At 27.0% G+C, this 25,098-nt stretch overlaps 12 pseudogenes; 5 read left to right on the top strand and 7 right to left on the bottom strand.

Annotated features, from left to right (window-relative positions):
- Positions 1–113: 113 nt before the first annotated feature.
- LOC128922964 (NADH-ubiquinone oxidoreductase chain 1-like) lies at positions 114–24,558 on the top strand (annotated as a pseudogene).
- Positions 2,062–2,829, bottom strand: LOC128922991 (NADH-ubiquinone oxidoreductase chain 6-like; annotated as a pseudogene).
- Positions 2,909–5,689, top strand: LOC128922963 (NADH-ubiquinone oxidoreductase chain 4-like; annotated as a pseudogene).
- Positions 4,312–6,695, top strand: LOC128922990 (NADH-ubiquinone oxidoreductase chain 5-like; annotated as a pseudogene).
- On the bottom strand, positions 6,944–9,405 carry LOC128922965 (cytochrome c oxidase subunit 2-like; annotated as a pseudogene).
- LOC128922961 (cytochrome c oxidase subunit 1-like) lies at positions 6,944–11,001 on the bottom strand (annotated as a pseudogene).
- On the bottom strand, positions 6,944–12,421 carry LOC128922989 (NADH-ubiquinone oxidoreductase chain 2-like; annotated as a pseudogene).
- On the top strand, positions 14,598–16,187 carry LOC128922988 (NADH-ubiquinone oxidoreductase chain 1-like; annotated as a pseudogene).
- On the bottom strand, positions 16,131–17,453 carry LOC128922962 (cytochrome c oxidase subunit 1-like; annotated as a pseudogene).
- LOC128922987 (NADH-ubiquinone oxidoreductase chain 2-like) lies at positions 16,202–21,452 on the bottom strand (annotated as a pseudogene).
- LOC128922985 (NADH-ubiquinone oxidoreductase chain 6-like) lies at positions 21,520–24,921 on the bottom strand (annotated as a pseudogene).
- Positions 22,167–22,980, top strand: LOC128922966 (NADH-ubiquinone oxidoreductase chain 1-like; annotated as a pseudogene).
- Positions 24,922–25,098: the final 177 nt, after the last annotated feature.

Genomic DNA, 25,098 nt, shown 5'->3' with positions numbered 1-25,098 from the left:
AACTATTTTGGCAGATTAGTGCAATAAATTTAGAATTTATTTATGTAATTTATATTACAAATAGTACTTGTTTTTTATAGAATTAATTTTATCAATTATTGGCAGCTTAATTTTAGTAGTCTGTGTTTTAGTGAGAGTTGCTTTTTTAACTCTTTTGGAACGTAAAGTATTAGGTTATATTCAAATTCGTAAGGGGCCTAATAAGGTTGGATTAATGGGTATTCCCCAACCCTTTTGTGATGCGATTAAGTTATTTACTAAGGAACAAACTTATCCTCTTTTGTCAAATTATATTTCTTATTATTTTTCTCCTATTTTTTCTTTATTTCTTTCTTTAGTAGATTGGTTGTGTATTCCTTTATTTGTAAAGTTATTTTCTTTTAATTTAGGATTATTGTTTTTTTTATGTTGTACTAGTTTAGGCGTTTATACTGTTATGGTGGCTGGGTGATCCTCTAATTCTAACTATGCTTTATTAGGGGGACTTCGGGCTGTTGCTCAAACAATTTCTTATGAAGTTAGTATAGCATTGGTTTTATTGTCTTTTGTTTTTTTAATTGGGGGTTATAATATTTTAGATTTTTTTTATTATCAAAAAAGAATTTGATTTTTGGTTATTTTATTTCCTATTAGATTAGTTTGGTTTTGTATTTGTCTAGCAGAAACTAATCGGACTCCTTTTGATTTTGCTGAAGGAGAATCTGAATTAGTATCTGGGTTTAATATTGAATATAGAAGAGGGGGATTTGCTTTGATTTTTATGGCTGAATATGCTAGTATTTTGTTTATAAGAATATTGTTTTGTGTAATTTTTTTAGGGTGTGATTTATTTAATATTATATTTTATGTTAAGTTAACATTTATTTCTTTTTTATTTATTTGAGCTCGTGGTACTTTACCTCGGTTTCGGTATGATAAATTAATATATTTGGCTTGAAAGAGTTTTTTACCTTTTTCATTAAATTTTTTATTATTTATTATTGGATTTAAACTATTATTAATTTGTTACATGTGGTTAATAGAAATTAGTAAAGTCAATAGAAAATTTGATTTCTATCTTATGTTTTCAAAACATATGCTTATTCAAGCTCATTAACTAGTTGATTAGATTATCTCATCATTTATTAACTAGTGGATTAATAATATAATAAAGGAAGTAGATAATAGTTAAAATTTGCCCTACTAGGACGTACGGATCTTCTACTGGACGAGCACCAATTCATGTTAATAGGATAACTGTCACTACTATAGATCAAAATAAGATTTTATTAATAGGATAGAATTGAATTCCTCGAAATTTTCTTAAATGATAAAAAGGCAAAATAGCTAAAATAGCAATTGATAAGACTAATGCAATTACTCCTCCAAGCTTGTTAGGAATAGAACGAAAGATTGCATAAGCGAAAAGGAAGTATCATTCGGGTTGAATGTGGACTGGGGTTACTAAAGGATTTGCTGGGATGAAATTATCTGGGTCTCCAAGTAAGTAGGGGTTGATTAATGTAAGAAGAAGAAGGACTGCAATTATTACGATGAATCCTACGATATCCTTGAATGAGAAATATGGGTGGAAGGGGATTTTATCAATATTAGAATTTAATCCAATTGGGTTATTAGATCCTGTTTGATGTAAGAATAATAAATGAATTAAAGTTATTGCTAGTACGATAAATGGTAAAATAAAATGAAAGGTGAAGAATCGAGTAAGGGTTGCGTTGTCAACAGCGAATCCTCCCCATACTCATTGTACTAAATCAATACCTAAGTATGGAATAGCTGATAAAAGGTTAGTAATAACTGTGGCCCCTCAGAATGATATTTGTCCTCAAGGTAAGACATACCCTATAAAGGCTGTTGCTATTACTAAAAATAGAATTAGTACTCCTACTAATCAAGTAGGTGTGAATAAATAGGATCCGTAATAAATACCTCGTCCAACGTGTAGGTAGATACAAATAAAGAAAAATGATGCTCCATTAGCATGAAGGGTTCGTAATAATCAACCATAATTTACATCACGACAAATGTGGTTTACTCTATTGAAAGCTAAATTAATATCAGCTGTATAATGTATAGCTAAGAATAATCCTGTTATAATTTGAATAATTAAACATAATCCTAGTAGGGAGCCGAAATTTCATCAAGCTGAAATATTTACAGGAGCTGGTAGATCTACTAAAGCATTATTTGCAATTTTAAATAAGGGGTGTTGGGTTCGTAAAGGTTTGTTCATTAGTTTATTGGCCGAAGAGGACCATAAAATAATTTAGTAATTTTTACTACAGCAATTAAAGTAACTAAAAGGTAGTTTATTAATAGAATGGTGATTATATTTGTGGGGAAGTTATATAGTTTATGTAGATTTAGAGCGTTTTCTGGAAGAATACTTTTTATTTGGTTAAACGGTTGTATTTCTAGATTTTGTATAAAGCATGTTGTTGATGATTTATCTATAAATACGGAGATTAGTATAAGAGTTGCTGTAGCTATTACACAAATAGTAGTTAATTTTATAGATAAAGAAAATATTTCGCTTGAAGCTAGAGAGGTTACATAAATAAATAAAACTAGTATTCCTCCCAGGAAGATTAGAAATAGAATATAAGAAAATCAAAATCTTTTTGCTATTAATCCTGTTAATAAACAAATTTGTAAAGTTTGGATTAATAATATTAACCCTATAGCTAAAGGATGGTTTATTTGAATAAAAATAAGTCTTGAAATTAATGTAGATGTGTATAAAAATAGTTGTATAATATCAGGAGGTAGTTTAATTAAAATATTAATTTTGGGGATTAATGATAAAGTAATTTCTTTTCTCTTGAAGTTTTAAAAGACTTAATCTTATTTTTGGTCTTTCTATTTTAGTTTCTATAATTCGTACTCATGGAAATGATTATTTTCAATCATTTAATATTTTACAATGTTAAAATTAATTTTTATAATACTTTTTATTAGTCCTATTTGTTTTATTAACGGTTTGTTTTGAATGGTACAAAATTTATTATTTGTTGTTACTTTTATTTTCATTATATTAAATTATTGTACTAATTATTTTGTAAATATTTCTTATTTTTTAGGATTTGATGTAATTTCTTATGGATTAATTTTATTAAGTTTTTGAATTTGTACATTAATGTTGACAGCTAGTGAGTCTGTTAATAAATATAATAATTATAAAAGATTATTTTTGTTTAATGTATTAATTTTATTGATTTTTTTAGTTTTGACTTTTAGAAGTATAAATTTATTTATATTTTATTTATTTTTTGAAAGTAGTTTAATTCCTACTTTATTTTTAATTTTAGGATGAGGATATCAACCAGAACGTTTACAGGCTGGTGTTTATTTATTATTTTACACTTTATTAGTTTCTTTACCTATATTGGTTGGGATTTTTTATTTATATAATACTTTAAATACTATAAACTTTTATTTATTGGGTAATTATATATTTAATTATGATTTGTTGTATTTAAGTTTAATTTTAGCCTTTTTAGTTAAGATACCAATATTTTTGGTTCATTTATGGCTACCTAAAGCTCATGTAGAGGCTCCAGTTTCAGGATCAATAATTTTAGCCGGCATTATATTGAAGTTAGGAGGATACGGGTTATTACGAGTGTTTTCTTTTATACAAATGAGAGGCATTAAATATAATTATGTTTGAGTTAGTATTAGATTAGTAGGGGGGGTATTGATTAGTTTGGTTTGTTTACGTCAAACTGATTTAAAGGCTCTTATTGCTTATTCTTCTGTAGCTCATATAGGTATTGTATTAGGGGGTCTTATAACTTTAACTTATTGAGGTCTTTGCGGATCTTATACTTTGATAATTGCTCATGGGTTATGTTCTTCAGGGTTGTTTTGTTTAGCCAATATTACTTATGAACGGTTAGGGAGTCGAAGTTTATTAATTAATAAGGGGTTATTAAATTTTATACCTTCTATAACATTATGGTGATTTTTACTAAGAGCTTGTAACATAGCGGCCCCTCCTTCGTTGAATTTATTAGGTGAAATTTCTTTATTGAATAGAATTGTTAGTTGATCTTGAGTTACTATAATTTCTTTATCTTTACTATCTTTTTTTAGAGCTGCATATACATTATATTTATATGCTTATAGTCAACATGGTAAGGTATTTTCTGGCGTATATTCATTTAGAGGGGGTAAGATTCGGGAATATTTGCTATTATTTCTTCATTGGTTTCCTTTAAATTTATTAATTTTAAAGAGAGATATTTGTTTATTTTGACTTTAATTAATCTAAATAGTTTATTTAAAATATTGATTTGTGGTGTCAATGATATGAGTTAGTCATTTTAGATCGTGAAATATTTATCAATTTGTAGAATTAGATTTTTGGTTTTAATTTCTATTAGAATCAATTTTTTTTTGTCTAGTTTGTTATTTTTAATAAATGATTATACTATCTTTTTGGAGTGAGAAGTTGTAAGTTTAAATTCAGCTAGAATTGTAATAACCTTTTTATTTGATTGAATAAGTTTATTATTTATATCTTTTGTTCTATTAATTGCTTCTTTAGTTATTTATTATAGAAAGGAGTATATGAGAGGTGATTTAAATATTAATCGTTTTATTATATTAGTTCTTATATTCGTTATATCTATAATGTTATTAATTATTAGTCCAAATTTGATTAGAATTTTATTAGGGTGAGATGGGTTGGGATTAGTATCTTACTGTTTAGTTATTTATTTTCAAAATGTTAAGTCATATAATGCTGGCATATTAACAGCTTTATCCAATCGGATTGGGGATGTCGCATTTTTATTAGCTATTGCTTGGATGTTAAATTACGGGAGTTGAAACTATATTTTTTATTTAGAAGTTATGAAAAATAGAGTAGAAATGGAAATTATTGGGGCTTTGATTATATTAGCTGCTATAACTAAGAGTGCTCAGATTCCATTTTCATCTTGATTACCTGCTGCTATAGCGGCTCCTACACCAGTTTCTGCTTTAGTTCATTCTTCTACTTTGGTGACTGCTGGGGTTTATTTATTAATTCGATTTAATATTTTGTTGAGAGGTAGATGATTAGGGGATTTATTATTATTATTATCTGGTTTGACTATATTTATAGCTGGATTGGGGGCTAATTTTGAATTTGACCTAAAAAAGATTATTGCCCTATCTACTTTAAGACAATTAGGATTAATAATAAGAATTTTATCTATAGGATTTTATAAATTAGCTTTTTTTCATCTGTTAACTCATGCTTTATTTAAGGCTCTTTTATTTATATGTGCTGGAGCTATTATTCATAATATGAATAATTCTCAAGATATTCGTTTGATAGGAGGACTTGGTATTTATATACCATTAACATCTGGTTGTTTTAATGTTGCTAATTTAGCGTTGTGTGGTATACCTTTTTTAGCTGGGTTTTATTCTAAGGACATAATTCTTGAGATTGTTTCTTTAAGTTATATTAATATATTTTCTTTCTTTTTATATTTTTTTTCTACTGGTTTAACTGTTTGCTATTCTTTTCGATTGGTCTATTATTCAATAACAGGTGAATTAAATTGTGGTTCTTTAAATATGTTAAGAGATGAGGGATGAATTATGCTTCGTGGGATGAGAGGTTTACTAGTAATGAGAATTGTGGGAGGTAGTATGTTAAGTTGATTGATTTTTCCTACACCATATATAATTTGTTTGCCTAGTTATTTGAAGTTGTTAACTTTGTTTGTTTGTATTGTGGGAGGTGTATTAGGCTATTTAATTTCAAATGTTTCTTTATTTTATTTTAATAAATCTTTAAGTAATTATGTTAGCAGTTATTTTTTTGGTTCTATATGATTTATACCTTATATCTCTACTTATGGGATTATTAACTATCCCTTGATTTTAGGAGGAAGAGTATGTAAATCTTTTGATCAGGGTTGATCAGAATTTTTAGGGGGTCAAAATTTATATAACGAATTAGGGAAATATTCTCAACATATATTTGTTATACACAATAATAACTTGAAGATTTATCTTTTATTATTTGTTTTATGAATTACTTTCTTGTTTTCTTTCTTTTTAATATTTTATTCAAATAGCTTAAATGTAGAGCATAACACTGAAGATGTTAGGGTAATTATGTAATTTTTGGATATAGTGAATTAGTTTTAGTAATTTATAAAAATAGTAAAATTTTGTTTTTACAATGAAAATGTAATGTTTTTGCTAAACTATATAAACAGAAGTACAAATGGAGTTTAACCATTAAAAGATAAAAGTTAGCAGCTTTTTCTTGAACGTCATACTTCCTTAATTGGAGAATAACCTCAATTCTATCATTAACAGTGATAAGCCTCTTTTTGGCTTCAATTAAAAAGATTTAGTAAATAATTAATTTTATACATTTAGAGAATAAGGGTATTAAATACCTAAGATTAGGTCGAAACTAATTGCAATAAATCGCTTCATATTCTGTTTAAGGTAGATTGAGAATATCAATACTTTTTGAATGCAAATCAAATGTTATAATTAACTACAACCCTAGGTTTAGTTTGATCAGTTTAATATTCCTTGATTTCATTCATGATATAATCCAATAATTAGAATAATAATGAAAATAATTGAGGTAATTGTTCATATGAAGATGTCTGAAGTAGAGATAATTAGAACTATAGGTAAAATAAGAGCAATTTCTACATCGAAAATTAGAAAAATAATAGTGATTAGGAAGAATCGAAGTGAGAAAGGTAGGCGTGAAGATGACTTTGGATCAAACCCACATTCAAATGGAGAACATTTTTCTCGGTCTGTAAGAGCTTTTTTTGAAAGTACTGAAGCTAAAATTATTACAATTCTGGTGATTGTTATTAGAATTAACCCTATAATAATGATTGAAAAGATTATCTATACTACTGATTAGTAGACCTTATGATTGGAAGTCAAATATACTTATATACTATACAGATAATTAATTAACCTCCTCATCAATAAATTGAGATATAGAGGAATAATCATACAATATCAACGAAATGTCAGTATCATGCGGCTGCTTCAAATCCGAAATGATGAGTTTTAGAAAAATGATTATTTAAATGTCGGATTAAACAGACTAAAAGGAAAGTTGTTCCAATTAATACGTGAATTCCATGGAAGCCTGTTGCTATAAAGAATGTAGAACCGTAAACTGAATCTGCAATAGTAAAAGGTGCTTCGATGTATTCATAGGCTTGTAGGATAGTGAAGTAAACCCCTAATAAAACTGAAAAAAATAATCCTTGTGTGGCTTGAGAATGATTACCCTCTATTAATCTATGGTGAGCTCAAGTTACTGTAACTCCAGATGATAAAAGAATTGCTGTATTTAACAAAGGAATTTGGAATGGATTGAATGGTTGAATACCAGCAGGGGGTCATGAAGCACCTAATTAGATGGCAGGTGATAGTCTGCTATGGAAAAATGCTCAAAAGAAGGATACAAAGAATAAGACTTCTGATAAAATAAATAAAATTATTCCTCATCGAAGGCCTAATGTAACTGGTAGGGTATGTAATCCTTGAAATGTTCCTTCTCGTGAGACGTCTCGTCATCATTGATAGACTGTTAGGATAGTAATTACATTTCCTAATAGAAATAGCGAAATGTCGTATTGGTGGAATCATTTAACTAAACCTGATACTGATGTTATAGCTCCGATAGCTCCTGTTAAAGATCATGGGCTATAATCTACTAAATGGAATGGGTGATTTGAGTGTGTTGACATTAATTTACTTCACTAGAGTATAAAGTACTTAAAACAGCAAATACATATGACTGAATAATAGCTACAGCTGATTCAAGTACTAATAAAGCAATTTGTCCAATTAATAAAAGGGATACAATAATGTAAGATAACGAAGGGCCAGTATTTCCCAATAGGGTTAATAATAATTGTCCTGCGATTATATTAGCCGCTAGTCGAACAGCTAAAGTTCCTGGCCGAATAATATTACTAATAGTTTCAATACATACCATGAATGGTATTAGTACTGCTGGAGTTCCTTGGGGCACTAAATGGGCGAATATGTGTTGAGTGTGGTTAATTCATCCATATAATATAAAACATAATCATAGAGGAAGAGCCAAGGTAAGGGTCAATGTTAAATGACTTGTACTTGTGAAGATATAAGGGAATAAACCTATAAAATTATTAAATAGAATTAGAGAAAATAATGAAACGAAAATGAAGGTTGAACCTGAATGACCTGAGGGACCTAATAAGGTTTTGAATTCCTTATGTAGTGTTAGTAAAATAGAATTTCAAAAAATATGTCATCGTGATGGTATTAATCAGTAAACTGATGGGATTAACAATAATCCTAGGAATGTTCTTATTCAATTTAATGATAAATTGAAAATGCTTGATGAGGGATCGAATACAGAGAATAAATTTGTTATCATTTTCAGTTAAGGGATGTAGATGAATACTTCTTTGAGATTTGAGATTTAGGGGTTTGTGGAAGTACAGAATAATAATTTATTATACTAAACAAAATAAAAGTAATTGAGAAGATAATAAATAAACTTAATCAACCGATAGGAGCTATTTGTGGAATTAAAAAATACTAATTAATTCAGTAATTTCAGTTTGACACACTAATGTTATATTTTAACTAATTTTTTTTCATTAGAAGTAAGTGCTAATTTACTATAAAATGGTTTAAGAGACCAGTACTTGCTTTCAGTCATCTAATGATAAATTATGAGTTAGCTCTGTTAGTAACTCATTTAATAAAATGATTAACAGGGATTCTTTCGATTACAATAGGTATAAAACTGTGATTAGCTCCGCAAATTTCAGAACATTGACCATAGAATAATCCTGGGCGGTTTATTAAAAAATTAGTTTGGTTTAATCGGCCCGGGGTTCCATCAACTTTTACTCCTAACGATGGAATTGTTCAAGAGTGGATTACATCTGCGGCTGTCACTAAAATTCGAATTTGTGAATTTATAGGTAAAACTACTCGGTTATCTACGTCTAATAAACGAAATCCGTCTGTAGCTAATTCATTAGTAGGGATTATATATGAGTCAAATTCTACATTTATGAAATCTGAATATTCGTAACTTCAGTATCATTGGTGTCCGATAGCCTTTAAAGTTACTGAAGGTTCATTAATTTCATCCAATAAGTAAAGTAGGCGTAGAGAGGGGAAAGCAATAAATAGCAGAACAATTGCTGGAAGAATAGTTCAAATTATTTCAATGGTTTGACCGTGAAGGAGGTTTCGGTTTGTGTAAGTATTGAAGAACAATATAAATATTAAATAACCTACAAGAGTTGTAATTATTACTAAAATTATAAGAGCATGATCATGAAAAAATGTAAGTTGTTCTATAAGAGGAGAGGCACTATCTTGAAGGCCAAGGGCAGCTCATGTTGTCATTAGTTTCTAATAAAAGTAAAATACTTTATATATGGAGCTTAAATCCATTGCACTAATCTGCCATATTAGAAATTAGTTAAAAGAGGTAATTCTGAATAACTATGTTCAGCAGGTGGTGTATTTTGAAGTCATTCAATTGAAGAACTAAGTTGCATTGGGTAAATTACTTGACGTTGAGTAACTAATCTTTCTCAAATAATAAATAAGAAGAAAAGAATTCCTAGTAAAGAAATTGATGAACCAATTGTAGAAACTACATTTCATGTTGTGTAAGCATCTGGGTAGTCGGAGTAACGTCGAGGTATTCCTGCTAATCCTAAGAAGTGTTGAGGGAAGAAAGTTAAGTTTACACCAATAAATATAATAATAAATTGACTTTTTAATCACTTAGGGTTTAAAACTAATCCAGTAAATAATGGATATCAGTGTACAAATCCAGCTATAATAGCAAATACTGCTCCTATTGATAAAACATAATGGAAATGAGCTACTACGTAGTAAGTGTCATGAAGAATAATATCAACAGAAGAGTTGGCTAATACTACTCCAGTTAGTCCCCCAACTGTGAATAAAAATACAAAACCTAAAGCTCATAATATAGCTGGGGAATAATTTAATTGTGTTCCATGAAGAGTGGCTAGTCATCTGAAAATTTTAATTCCAGTAGGAACAGCAATAATTATTGTAGCTGAAGTGAAGTAAGCTCGAGTATCAACATCTATACCTACTGTAAATATATGATGGGCTCATACGATAAATCCAAGTAATCCAATTGCTATTATAGCGTAAATTATACCTAAGGAACCAAATGTTTCCCTTTTACCCGATTCTTGTCTAATAATATGAGAAATTATACCGAATCCTGGTAAAATTAAAATATAAACTTCAGGGTGTCCAAAGAATCAAAACAAATGTTGGTATAAAATAGGGTCTCCACCACCAGCTGGGTCGAAGAAAGAGGTGTTTAAGTTTCGGTCTGTTAAAAGTATAGTAATAGCTCCGGCTAATACAGGTAGAGATAGAAGTAAAAGAAGAGCTGTCAATACTACGGCTCAAACGAATAAAGGTATCCGGTCAAATGTGATTCCTGTTGATCGCATATTAATTACTGTAGTAATGAAATTTACGGCTCCTAAAATTGATGAAATACCAGCTAAATGCAGAGAAAAAATAGCTAAATCAACTGAGGCCCCACCATGAGCGATAATTGATGAAAGGGGAGGATAAACAGTTCAACCTGTACCAGCTCCGTTTTCTACTATACTGCTCACTAAAAGTAATGTAAGAGAGGGAGGTAATAATCAAAATCTTATATTATTCATTCGAGGGAATGCTATATCTGGCGCTCCTAGTATTAGGGGTACTAGTCAATTTCCAAATCCTCCAATTATAATAGGTATTACTATGAAAAAAATCATAACAAATGCATGAGCTGTTACGATGACATTATAGATTTGATCATCTCCGATTAAAGCTCCTGGGTGACCCAGTTCTGCCCGGACTAAGATTCTAAGAGATGTTCCTACTATACCTGCTCAAGCTCCGAAAATAAAATATAATGTTCCGATATCTTTATGGTTCGTTGAAAATAGCCATTGTCGCGATTAAATGGCTGAAGTTTAGGCAATAGACTGTAAATCTATTTATAAGAATTTATTCTTTTTAATCAAGGCTTTATAGTCAATAATGACATTAGACTGCAATTCTAAAGGAGTAAAAATTTACTAAGGCTTAAAAGACTATACTTATATTTATAGCTTTGAAGGCTATTAGTTTATTTAACTTAAAGCCTTATTCTATAAATTTACAAGAATAGGTAGACTAGGGAAACTAGTACTAATCTAAATGTAGAGATGAAAGATAAAACAAGTATAGTTTTAAAAGAAAAATTGTTGATGAATATTTTACCGTTCAATTATTTTCGTAGTAGTTTAGTATAAAAGCTGCAAAACATAGTCGTAGATAAAAAAATAATGTAATTAAAGTTATTACAGTTATGATGGTTACTAAAATGTATTGTAAATGTATAACCAACCATTTAGGTAGAAACCCAATGAATGGGGGTAGTCCACCTAAGGATAGAAGATTAAGAAATAATATAAATTTTAAAATTTTTGATCTAAAAAATGAATCGAATAGTTGATTGATGTGGAATATTTTAAAATTGTTGAATATGAAGGTTAGACTGAAGGATAAAAATGAATAAAATGAAAAATAAATTAATCATATCGATTCACTAGTTTGCATAGCCGCTAATATTCAACCTAGGTGGTTGATAGAGGAGAAGGCTATTAACTTTCGTAAGGAAGTTTGATTTAATCCTCCTAAAGATCCTACAATGGTTGATGTAAAGATTACTAAAAGAATAAAATTGTTTGGCGAAATGTAGGAGATTAATATAAGAGCAATTTTTTGTCAGGTTATTAAAGTTAAAGCGTTTATTCACGATAAGCCTTCTATAACATTTGGAAATCAGAAATGAAAGGGGGCTGCCCCTCTTTTTAATAATAGTGATGATGTAATAATTAAGTCATTATATAAAGAATTTTCTTGTGTGACAGGAAAATTGTTTAAGTATCTCATTATAATAGCAAATAATAATACTGCTGAGGCTAAGGCTTGAGTTAGGAAATACTTAAGAGAGGCTTCTGTAGATATTAAATTATTACTATTTATTAGGGGGATAAAAGATAATAAATTAATTTCTAGACCTATTCAAGCTCCCAATCAAGAATTAGATGATACTGTGATTATTGTACCTGTAATTAAGATAAAGAAGAATATAATTTTAGCTGAATTATTAAAAATTAAAAAGAAAAGGATTAGGACCTTTATAAATGGGGTATGAACCCAGTAGCTTGATTAGCTTATCTTTTTATAATTGATATATTTTGGTGTATGATGCACAAAAGTTTTTGATACTTTTAGAAATAGTTTAATTCTATTAAATATAATGAATGTAATATTATTACATAATTTACCCTATCAAGGTAACCCTTTTCGTCAGGCAATTCATTCAATGAAAACAGCTTATTTCATTTATAATAGGCTGTTTTCATCTAATTTTTTTTTTTTTTTTTCTATAGTTAATTTTAATTAAGTTGTCTAACTACAGATGATTTTATCTACTAATCAATTGATCTAATTGTTATAGATCTCTGAATTCTAGGGTTTTTTTGACATAATTAATAGGCATATATTAATTAATTAAATATTTATATACATATAGATATTTATTAATCTTAACTGGTATATCGTTAATTTATCTTTAACTAATATTTTAAAATTTTTAAGACTATATAAAAATAAATTTTTGAATGAAAATCTATTTTAAATTTTAATATTTTATAAATTTTATAATTTAAAAAAAAAAAAAAAAAAAAAATTTGTATAAAATTAATTATTTACTAAATCTTTTTATACAGATATGATAATTTTTTGTTATCTTATTTAATTATTATTTCAATTATTAATTTATTTTTTTATGTTATTAAGTAATAGTTATATTTTATTATTAAATTAATAATAAACAATTAATTATTACCAGTTGAATTTAATGAAAACGAGATTTTTTATAATAGGCTGTTTTCATCTAATTTTTTACAATGAAAAACGGTTAATTACTTAGGGGGTAATGACTGATGCAGACCGAAGTACTAAGTTATTTTATTTTTGTATATTTTTACTTTATTAAAGTTGTACTTTAAGTTAGTTATTAAGGTTTAATATGGTTTGTTAGGTAATATATATATAGTTTTTTAATAAATTAATATTAAAGTTTTATTTTAGCTTTGAATTTTATTATTGATTTATTTTATATGTAAGTTTTTGCGTGTATTTTTATTTATTTTAATAATAAATAAATTTTAATTATAATCTCAGTAAATAGCTTTATTAATCAAGGAAACTTGGAAATAGTAATTTCATAAAGTATTGGCTAAATTTGTGCCAGCAGCCGCGGTTACACAAATAATGAAAATAAAATTTGTTCAGTGTGAGTTAAAATGATTGATTTTAAAATAAAATTAAATTTATTAGGTGAAATTTTAAATTTAGTAATTTTTAAATTGTAGGATTTTGAAGCTTGTAAATTTTGGATATAAACTAGGATTAGATACCCTATTATTTAAAATGTAATTGTTAACACTAAGGTAGTAGTAGTTATGTTCTTGAAACTTAAAAAATTTGGCGGTATTTTAGTCTATTCAGAGGAACCTGTCCTGTAATTGATAATCCACGATGAACCTTACTTAAGTTTGTCTTTCAGTTTATATACCGTCGTTATCAGAATATTTTATTAGAATAATAATTTTCTATAATTTTAATAGGAATGTATATCAGATCAAGGTGTAGCTTATATTTGAGTAGAGATGGGTTACAATAAATATATTTAAACGGATCTAATTATGAAATATTTTTAGTGAAGGTGGATTTGATAGTAAAATTTTAAAGATTGTGAATTTGATTTTAGCTCTAGAATATGCACACATCGCCCGTCGCTCTTACTATTAAGGTAAGATAAGTCGTAACATAGTAGATGTACCGGAAGGTGTATCTAGAATGACAGTTTAAAGCTTATTTAGTAAAGCGTTTCATTTACATTGAAAAGATTTTTGTGCAAATCAATATAAACTGAGCAATATTTGTTTATTAATTTTTTTTGTTTTAAAATTAATTTATTAAAAATAATTATATAATTTAATGTTTTAGTAATTTTTAATGAAATAATAATAATAATAATAGTTAATTAGTATTGTGAAAGATTACTGAAATATTTTGAAAAATTTTTGTTTTAAAAGAAAATTTTATTTATTGGACCTTGTGTATCAGGGTTTATCAAATAATTAATAATTATTTATTAATCTCGATTTTATAAGAGTTAATAATTTATGAAAGTTAATGTGTCAAAATTATTTTAAATAAATTATTAGAAATGAAATGTTATTCGTTTATAAAGGTATCTAGTTTTTTTAGAAATAAATTTAATTTACGAATTTTTAATTTTTTAGTTATTTGTTTAATTAAAAAATTTATTAATTTGAATATCTTAAGGGATAAGCTTTAAGATAAATTGTTAAAAATTAATAATTTTAATATAAAATGTATGCTTAGAATTAGCAATCATTATAAAGTTTGTTATAAATTATTTTATAATTTATATTATTTATTATATTTTAATTTATTTATAAAAATTTTTTTATTAATAATTTATAAAAAGGAATAATGATAGAATTAGTATATTTAATGTTTAAGTAATTTTGTATGATAAGTTTGTATAAAGAACTCGGCAAATTTTTTACCCGCCTGTTTAACAAAAACATGTCTTTTTGAGTTATTTTTAAAGTCTGACCTGCCCACTGAAATTTTTAAATGGCCGCAGTATTCTAACTGTGCAAAGGTAGCATAATCATTAGTCTTTTAATTGAAGGCTGGTATGAACGGTTGGACGAGGTATAAGCTGTTTCATATAAATTTATAATAGAATTTTATATTTTAGTCAAAAAGCTAAAATATTATTAAAAGACGAGAAGACCCTATAAATCTTTATATTTTTTTTTATTTAAATTTTTTGGATTTATTTTATTTTTATAATGGAGAATATTTTGTTGGGGTGATGTTAAAATTTAATGAACTTTTAATTATAAAAAATCATTAATTTATGAGTTATTGATCCATTAGTAGTGATTATAAGATTAAGTTACTTTAGGGATAACAGCGTAATTTTTTTGGAGAGTTCATATCGATAAAAAAGTTTGCGACCTCGATGTTGGATTAAGATATAATTTTAGGTGTAGCCGCTTAAATGCTAAGTCTGTTCGACTTTTAAATTCTTACATGATCTGAGTTCAGACCGGCGTAAGCCAGGTTGGTTTCTATCTTTAGTAAGTTGTAATATCTTAGTACGAAAGGACCAGGTATTAAAATAATTATATTTTAAAATTAGAATATGATTAATTTAAATAACTATTTTGGCAGATTAGTGCAATAAATTTAGAATTTATTTATGTAATTTATATTACAAATAGTACTTGTTTTTTATAGAATTAATTTTATCAATTATTGGCAGCTTAATTTTAGTAGTCTGTGTTTTAGTGAGAGTTGCTTTTTTAACTCTTTTGGAACGTAAAGTATTAGGTTATATTCAAATTCGTAAGGGGCCTAATAAGGTTGGATTAATGGGTATTCCCCAACCCTTTTGTGATGCGATTAAGTTATTTACTAAGGAACAAACTTATTCTCTTTTGTCAAATTATATTTCTTATTATTTTTCTCCTATTTTTTCTTTATTTCTTTCTTTAGTAGCTTGGTTGTGTATTCCTTTATTTGTAAAGTTATTTTCTTTTAATTTAGGATTATTGTTTTTTTTATGTTGTACTAGTTTAGGCGTTTATACTGTTATGGTGGCTGGGTGATCCTCTAATTCTAACTATGCTTTATTAGGGGGACTTCGGGCTGTTGCTCAAACAATTTCTTATGAAGTTAGTATAGCATTGGTTTTATTGTCTTTTGTTTTTTTAATTGGGGGTTATAATATTTTAGATTTTTTTTATTATCAAAAAAGAATTTGATTTTTGGTTATTTTATTTCCTATTAGATTAGTTTGGTTTTGTATTTGTCTAGCAGAAACTAATCGGACTCCTTTTGATTTTGCTGAAGGAGAATCTGAATTAGTATCTGGGTTTATCTGGCACTATCTTGAAGGCCAAGGGCAGCTCATGTTGTCATTAGTTTCTAATAAAAGTAAAATACTTTATATATGGAGCTTAAATCCATTGCACTAATCTGCCATATTAGAAATTAGTTAAAAGAGGTAATTCTGAATAACTATGTTCAGCAGGTGGTGTATTTTGAAGTCATTCAATTGAAGAACTAAGTTGCATTGGGTAAATTACTTGACGTTGAGTAACTAATCTTTCTCAAATAATAAATAAGAAGAAAAGAATTCCTAGTAAAGAAATTGATGAACCAATTGTAGAAACTACATTTCATGTTGTGTAAGCATCTGGGTAGTCGGAGTAACGTCGAGGTATTCCTGCTAATCCTAAGAAGTGTTGAGGGAAGAAAGTTAAGTTTACACCAATAAATATAATAATAAATTGACTTTTTAATCACTTAGGGTTTAAAACTAATCCAGTAAATAATGGATATCAGTGTACAAATCCAGCTATAATAGCAAATACTGCTCCTATTGATAAAACATAATGGAAATGAGCTACTACGTAGTAAGTGTCATGAAGAATAATATCAACAGAAGAGTTGGCTAATACTACTCCAGTTAGTCCCCCAACTGTGAATAAAAATACAAAACCTAAAGCTCATAATATAGCTGGGGAATAATTTAATTGTGTTCCATGAAGAGTGGCTAGTCATCTGAAAATTTTAATTCCAGTAGGAACAGCAATAATTATTGTAGCTGAAGTGAAGTAAGCTCGAGTATCAACATCTATACCTACTGTAAATATATGATGGGCTCATACGATAAATCCAAGTAATCCAATTGCTATTATAGCGTAAATTATACCTAAGGAACCAAATGTTTCCCTTTTACCCGATTCTTGTCTAATAATATGAGAAATTATACCGAATCCTGGTAAAATTAAAATATAAACTTCAGGGTGTCCAAAGAATCAAAACAAATGTTGGTATAAAATAGGGTCTCCACCACCAGCTGGGTCGAAGAAAGAGGTGTTTAAGTTTCGGTCTGTTAAAAGTATAGTAATAGCTCCGGCTAATACAGGTAGAGATAGAAGTAAAAGAAGAGCTGTCAATACTACGGCTCAAACGAATAAAGGTATCCGGTCAAATGTGATTCCTGTTGATCGCATATTAATTACTGTAGTAATGAAATTTACGGCTCCTAAAATTGATGAAATACCAGCTAAATGCAGAGAAAAAATAGCTAAATCAACTGAGGCCCCACCATGAGCGATAATTGATGAAAGGGGAGGATAAACAGTTCAACCTGTACCAGCTCCGTTTTCTACTATACTGCTCACTAAAAGTAATGTAAGAGAGGGAGGTAATAATCAAAATCTTATATTATTCATTCGAGGGAATGCTATATCTGGCGCTCCTAGTATTAGGGGTACTAGTCAATTTCCAAATCCTCCAATTATAATAGGTATTACTATGAAAAAAATCATAACAAATGCATGAGCTGTTACGATGACATTATAGATTTGATCATCTCCGATTAAAGCTCCTGGGTGACCCAGTTCTGCCCGGACTAAGATTCTAAGAGATGTTCCTACTATACCTGCTCAAGCTCCGAAAATAAAATATAATGTTCCGATATCTTTATGGTTCGTTGAAAATAGCCATTGTCGCGATTAAATGGCTGAAGTTTAGGCAATAGACTGTAAATCTATTTATAAGAATTTATTCTTTTTAATCAAGGCTTTATAGTCAATAATGACATTAGACTGCAATTCTAAAGGAGTAAAAATTTACTAAGGCTTAAAAGACTATACTTATATTTATAGCTTTGAAGGCTATTAGTTTATTTAACTTAAAGCCTTATTCTATAAATTTACAAGAATAGGTAGACTAGGGAAACTAGTACTAATCTAAATGTAGAGATGAAAGATAAAACAAGTATAGTTTTAAAAGAAAAATTGTTGATGAATATTTTACCGTTCAATTATTTTCGTAGTAGTTTAGTATAAAAGCTGCAAAACATAGTCGTAGATAAAAAAATAATGTAATTAAAGTTATTACAGTTATGATGGTTACTAAAATGTATTGTAAATGTATAACCAACCATTTAGGTAGAAACCCAATGAATGGGGGTAGTCCACCTAAGGATAGAAGATTAAGAAATAATATAAATTTTAAAATTTTTGATCTAAAAAATGAATCGAATAGTTGATTGATGTGGAATATTTTAAAATTGTTGAATATGAAGGTTAGACTGAAGGATAAAAATGAATAAAATGAAAAATAAATTAATCATATCGATTCACTAGTTTGCATAGCCGCTAATATTCAACCTAGGTGGTTGATAGAGGAGAAGGCTATTAACTTTCGTAAGGAAGTTTGATTTAATCCTCCTAAAGATCCTACAATGGTTGATGTAAAGATTACTAAAAGAATAAAATTGTTTGGCGAAATGTAGGAGATTAATATAAGAGCAATTTTTTGTCAGGTTATTAAAGTTAAAGCGTTTATTCACGATAAGCCTTCTATAACATTTGGAAATCAGAAATGAAAGGGGGCTGCCCCTCTTTTTAATAATAGTGATGATGTAATAATTAAGTCATTATATAAAGAATTTTCTTGTGTGACAGGAAAATTGTTTAAGTATCTCATTATAATAGCAAATAATAATACTGCTGAGGCTAAGGCTTGAGTTAGGAAATACTTAAGAGAGGCTTCTGTAGATATTAAATTATTACTATTTATTAGGGGGATAAAAGATAATAAATTAATTTCTAGACCTATTCAAGCTCCCAATCAAGAATTAGATGATACTGTGATTATTGTACCTGTAATTAAGATAAAGAAGAATATAATTTTAGCTGAATTATTAAAAATTAAAAAGAAAAGGATTAGGACCTTTATAAATGGGGTATGAACCCAGTAGCTTGATTAGCTTATCTTTTTATAATTGATATATTTTGGTGTATGATGCACAAAAGTTTTTGATACTTTTAGAAATAGTTTAATTCTATTAAATATAATGAATGTAATATTATTACATAATTTACCCTATCAAGGTAACCCTTTTCGTCAGGCAATTCATTCAATGAAAACAGCTTATTTCATTTATAATAGGCTGTTTTCATCTAATTTTTTTTTTTTTTTTTCTATAGTTAATTTTAATTAAGTTGTCTAACTACAGATGATTTTATCTACTAATCAATTGATCTAATTGTTATAGATCTCTGAATTCTAGGGTTTTTTTGACATAATTAATAGGCATATATTAATTAATTAAATATTTATATACATATAGATATTTATTAATCTTAACTGGTATATCGTTAATTTATCTTTAACTAATATTTTAAAATTTTTAAGACTATATAAAAATAAATTTTTGAATGAAAATCTATTTTAAATTTTAATATTTTATAAATTTTATAATTTAAAAAAAAAAAAAAAAAAAAAATTTGTATAAAATTAATTATTTACTAAATCTTTTTATACAGATATGATAATTTTTTGTTATCTTATTTAATTATTATTTCAATTATTAATTTATTTTTTTATGTTATTAAGTAATAGTTATATTTTATTATTAAATTAATAATAAACAATTAATTATTACCAGTTGAATTTAATGAAAACGAGATTTTTTATAATAGGCTGTTTTCATCTAATTTTTTACAATGAAAAACGGTTAATTACTTAGGGGGTAATGACTGATGCAGACCGAAGTACTAAGTTATTTTATTTTTGTATATTTTTACTTTATTAAAGTTGTACTTTAAGTTAGTTATTAAGGTTTAATATGGTTTGTTAGGTAATATATATATAGTTTTTTAATAAATTAATATTAAAGTTTTATTTTAGCTTTGAATTTTATTATTGATTTATTTTATATGTAAGTTTTTGCGTGTATTTTTATTTATTTTAATAATAAATAAATTTTAATTATAATCTCAGTAAATAGCTTTATTAATCAAGGAAACTTGGAAATAGTAATTTCATAAAGTATTGGCTAAATTTGTGCCAGCAGCCGCGGTTACACAAATAATGAAAATAAAATTTGTTCAGTGTGAGTTAAAATGATTGATTTTAAAATAAAATTAAATTTATTAGGTGAAATTTTAAATTTAGTAATTTTTAAATTGTAGGATTTTGAAGCTTGTAAATTTTGGATATAAACTAGGATTAGATACCCTATTATTTAAAATGTAATTGTTAACACTAAGGTAGTAGTAGTTATGTTCTTGAAACTTAAAAAATTTGGCGGTATTTTAGTCTATTCAGAGGAACCTGTCCTGTAATTGATAATCCACGATGAACCTTACTTAAGTTTGTCTTTCAGTTTATATACCGTCGTTATCAGAATATTTTATTAGAATAATAATTTTCTATAATTTTAATAGGAATGTATATCAGATCAAGGTGTAGCTTATATTTGAGTAGAGATGGGTTACAATAAATATATTTAAACGGATCTAATTATGAAATATTTTTAGTGAAGGTGGATTTGATAGTAAAATTTTAAAGATTGTGAATTTGATTTTAGCTCTAGAATATGCACACATCGCCCGTCGCTCTTACTATTAAGGTAAGATAAGTCGTAACATAGTAGATGTACCGGAAGGTGTATCTAGAATGACAGTTTAAAGCTTATTTAGTAAAGCGTTTCATTTACATTGAAAAGATTTTTGTGCAAATCAATATAAACTGAGCAATATTTGTTTATTAATTTTTTTTGTTTTAAAATTAATTTATTAAAAATAATTATATAATTTAATGTTTTAGTAATTTTTAATGAAATAATAATAATAATAATAGTTAATTAGTATTGTGAAAGATTACTGAAATATTTTGAAAAATTTTTGTTTTAAAAGAAAATTTTATTTATTGGACCTTGTGTATCAGGGTTTATCAAATAATTAATAATTATTTATTAATCTCGATTTTATAAGAGTTAATAATTTATGAAAGTTAATGTGTCAAAATTATTTTAAATAAATTATTAGAAATGAAATGTTATTCGTTTATAAAGGTATCTAGTTTTTTTAGAAATAAATTTAATTTACGAATTTTTAATTTTTTAGTTATTTGTTTAATTAAAAAATTTATTAATTTGAATATCTTAAGGGATAAGCTTTAAGATAAATTGTTAAAAATTAATAATTTTAATATAAAATGTATGCTTAGAATTAGCAATCATTATAAAGTTTGTTATAAATTATTTTATAATTTATATTATTTATTATATTTTAATTTATTTATAAAAATTTTTTTATTAATAATTTATAAAAAGGAATAATGATAGAATTAGTATATTTAATGTTTAAGTAATTTTGTATGATAAGTTTGTATAAAGAACTCGGCAAATTTTTTACCCGCCTGTTTAACAAAAACATGTCTTTTTGAGTTATTTTTAAAGTCTGACCTGCCCACTGAAATTTTTAAATGGCCGCAGTATTCTAACTGTGCAAAGGTAGCATAATCATTAGTCTTTTAATTGAAGGCTGGTATGAACGGTTGGACGAGGTATAAGCTGTTTCATATAAATTTATAATAGAATTTTATATTTTAGTCAAAAAGCTAAAATATTATTAAAAGACGAGAAGACCCTATAAATCTTTATATTTTTTTTTATTTAAATTTTTTGGATTTATTTTATTTTTATAATGGAGAATATTTTGTTGGGGTGATGTTAAAATTTAATGAACTTTTAATTATAAAAAATCATTAATTTATGAGTTATTGATCCATTAGTAGTGATTATAAGATTAAGTTACTTTAGGGATAACAGCGTAATTTTTTTGGAGAGTTCATATCGATAAAAAAGTTTGCGACCTCGATGTTGGATTAAGATATAATTTTAGGTGTAGCCGCTTAAATGCTAAGTCTGTTCGACTTTTAAATTCTTACATGATCTGAGTTCAGACCGGCGTAAGCCAGGTTGGTTTCTATCTTTAGTAAGTTGTAATATCTTAGTACGAAAGGACCAGGTATTAAAATAATTATATTTTAAAATTAGAATATGATTAATTTAAATAACTATTTTGGCAGATTAGTGCAATAAATTTAGAATTTATTTATGTAATTTATATTACAAATAGTACTTGTTTTTTATAGAATTAATTTTATCAATTATTGGCAGCTTAATTTTAGTAGTCTGTGTTTTAGTGAGAGTTGCTTTTTTAACTCTTTTGGAACGTAAAGTATTAGGTTATATTCAAATTCGTAAGGGGCCTAATAAGGTTGGATTAATGGGTATTCCCCAACCCTTTTGTGATGCGATTAAGTTATTTACTAAGGAACAAACTTATTCTCTTTTGTCAAATTATATTTCTTATTATTTTTCTCCTATTTTTTCTTTATTTCTTTCTTTAGTAGCTTGGTTGTGTATTCCTTTATTTGTAAAGTTATTTTCTTTTAATTTAGGATTATTGTTTTTTTTATGTTGTACTAGTTTAGGCGTTTATACTGTTATGGTGGCTGGGTGATCCTCTAATTCTAACTATGCTTTATTAGGGGGACTTCGGGCTGTTGCTCAAACAATTTCTTATGAAGTTAGTATAGCATTGGTTTTATTGTCTTTTGTTTTTTTAATTGGGGGTTATAATATTTTAGATTTTTTTTATTATCAAAAAAGAATTTGATTTTTGGTTATTTTATTTCCTATTAGATTAGTTTGGTTTTGTATTTGTCTAGCAGAAACTAATCGGACTCCTTTTGATTTTGCTGAAGGAGAATCTGAATTAGTATCTGGGTTTAATATTGAATATAGATGAGGGGGATTTGCTTTGATTTTTATGGCTGAATATGCTAGTATTTTGTTTATAAGAATATTGTTTTGTGTAATTTTTTTAGGGTGTGATTTATTTAATATTATATTTTATGTTAAGTTAACATTTATTTCTTTTTTATTTATTTGAGCTCGTGGTCCTTACCTCGGTTTCGGTATGATAAATTAATATATTTGGCTTGAAAGAGTTTTTTACCTTTTTCATTAAATTTTTTATTATTTATTATTGGATTTAAACTATTATTAATTTGTTACATGTGGTTAATAGAAATTAGTAAAGTCAATAGAAAATTTGATTTCTATCTTATGTTTTCAAAACATATGCTTATTCAAGCTCATTAACTAGTTGATTAGATTATCTCATCATTTATTAACTAGTGGATTAATAATATAATAAAGGAAGTAGATAATAGTTAAAATTTGCCCTACTAGGACGTACGGATCTTCTACTGGACGAGCACCAATTCATGTTAATAGGATAACTGTCACTACTATAGATCAAAATAAGATTTTATTAATAGGATAGAATTGAATTCCTCGAAATTTTCTTAAATGATAAAAAGGCAAAATAGCTAAAATAGCAATTGATAAGACTAATGCAATTAGTCCTCCAAGCTTGTTAGGAATAGAACGTAAGATTGCATAAGCGAAAAGGAAGTATCATTCGGGTTGAATGTGGACTGGGGTTACTAAAGGATTTGCTGGGATGAAATTATCTGGGTCTCCAAGTAAGTAGGGGTTGATTAATGTAAGAAGAAGAAGGGCTGCAATTATTACGATGAATCCTACGATATCCTTGAATGAGAAATATGGGTGGAAGGGGATTTTATCAATATTAGAATTTAATCCAATTGGGTTATTAGATCCTGTTTGATGTAAGAATAATAAATGAATTAAAGTTATTGCTAGTACGATAAATGGTAAAATAAAATGAAAGGTGAAGAATCGAGTAAGGGTTGCGTTGTCAACAGCGAATCCTCCCCATACTCATTGTACTAAATCAATACCTAAGTATGGAATAGCTGATAAAAGGTTAGTAATAACTGTGGCCCCTCAGAATGATATTTGTCCTCAAGGTAAGACATACCCTATAAAGGCTGTTGCTATTACTAAAAATAGAATTAGTACTCCTACTAATCAAGTAGGTGTGAATAAATAGGATCCGTAATAAATACCTCGTCCAACGTGTAGGTAGATACAAATAAAGAAAAATGATGCTCCATTAGCATGAAGGGTTCGTAATAATCAACCATAATTTACATCACGACAAATGTGGTTTACTCTATTGAAAGCTAAATTAATATCAGCTGTATAATGTATAGCTAAGAATAATCCTGTTATAATTTGAATAATTAAACATAATCCTAGTAGGGAGCCGAAATATCATCAAGCTGAAATATTTACAGGAGCTGGTAGATCTACTAAAGCATTATTTGCAATTTTAAATAAGGGGTGTTGGGTTCGTAAAGGTTTGTTCATTAGTTTATTGGCCGAAGAGGACCATAAAATAATTTAGTAATTTTTACTACAGCAATTAAAGTAACTAAAAGGTAGTTTATTAATAGAATGGTGATTATATTTGTGGGGAAGTTATATAGTTTATGTAGATTTAGAGCGTTTTCTGGAAGAATACTTTTTATTTGGTTAAACGGTTGTATTTCTAGATTTTGTATAAAGCATGTTGTTGATGATTTATCTATAAATACGGAGATTAGTATAAGAGTTGCTGTAGCTATTACACAAATAGTAGTTAATTTTATAGATAAAGAAAATATTTCGTTTGAAGCTAGAGAGGTTACATAAATAAATAAAACTAGTATTCCTCCCAGGAAGATTAGAAATAGAATATAAGAAAATCAAAATCTTTTTGCTATTAATCCTGTTAATAAACAAATTTGTAAAGTTTGGATTAATAATATTAACCCTATAGCTAAAGGATGGTTTATTTGAATAAAAATAAGTCTTGAAATTAATGTAGATGTGTATAAAAATAGTTGTATAATATCAGGAGGTAGTTTAATTAAAATATTAATTTTGGGGATTAATGATAAAGTAATTTCTTTTCTCTTGAAGTTTTAAAAGACTTAATCTTATTTTTGGTTTACAAGACCAATGTTTTTATTAAACTATTAAAACTAATGTTAATAAGTTTATATTGAGGGCTACCTTGTTTTTTGTTTTTAATAGGGATTTTTGTTTTTGTCTCTAATCGTAAGCATTTATTATCAATACTTTTGAGTTTAGAGTATATT

The sequence above is a fragment of the Zeugodacus cucurbitae genome, chromosome X (genome assembly GCF_028554725.1).
Source record: "Zeugodacus cucurbitae isolate PBARC_wt_2022May chromosome X, idZeuCucr1.2, whole genome shotgun sequence".
Taxonomy (NCBI): domain Eukaryota; kingdom Metazoa; phylum Arthropoda; class Insecta; order Diptera; family Tephritidae; genus Zeugodacus; species Zeugodacus cucurbitae.
This window is presented reverse-complemented; position numbering and strand designations above follow the sequence as displayed.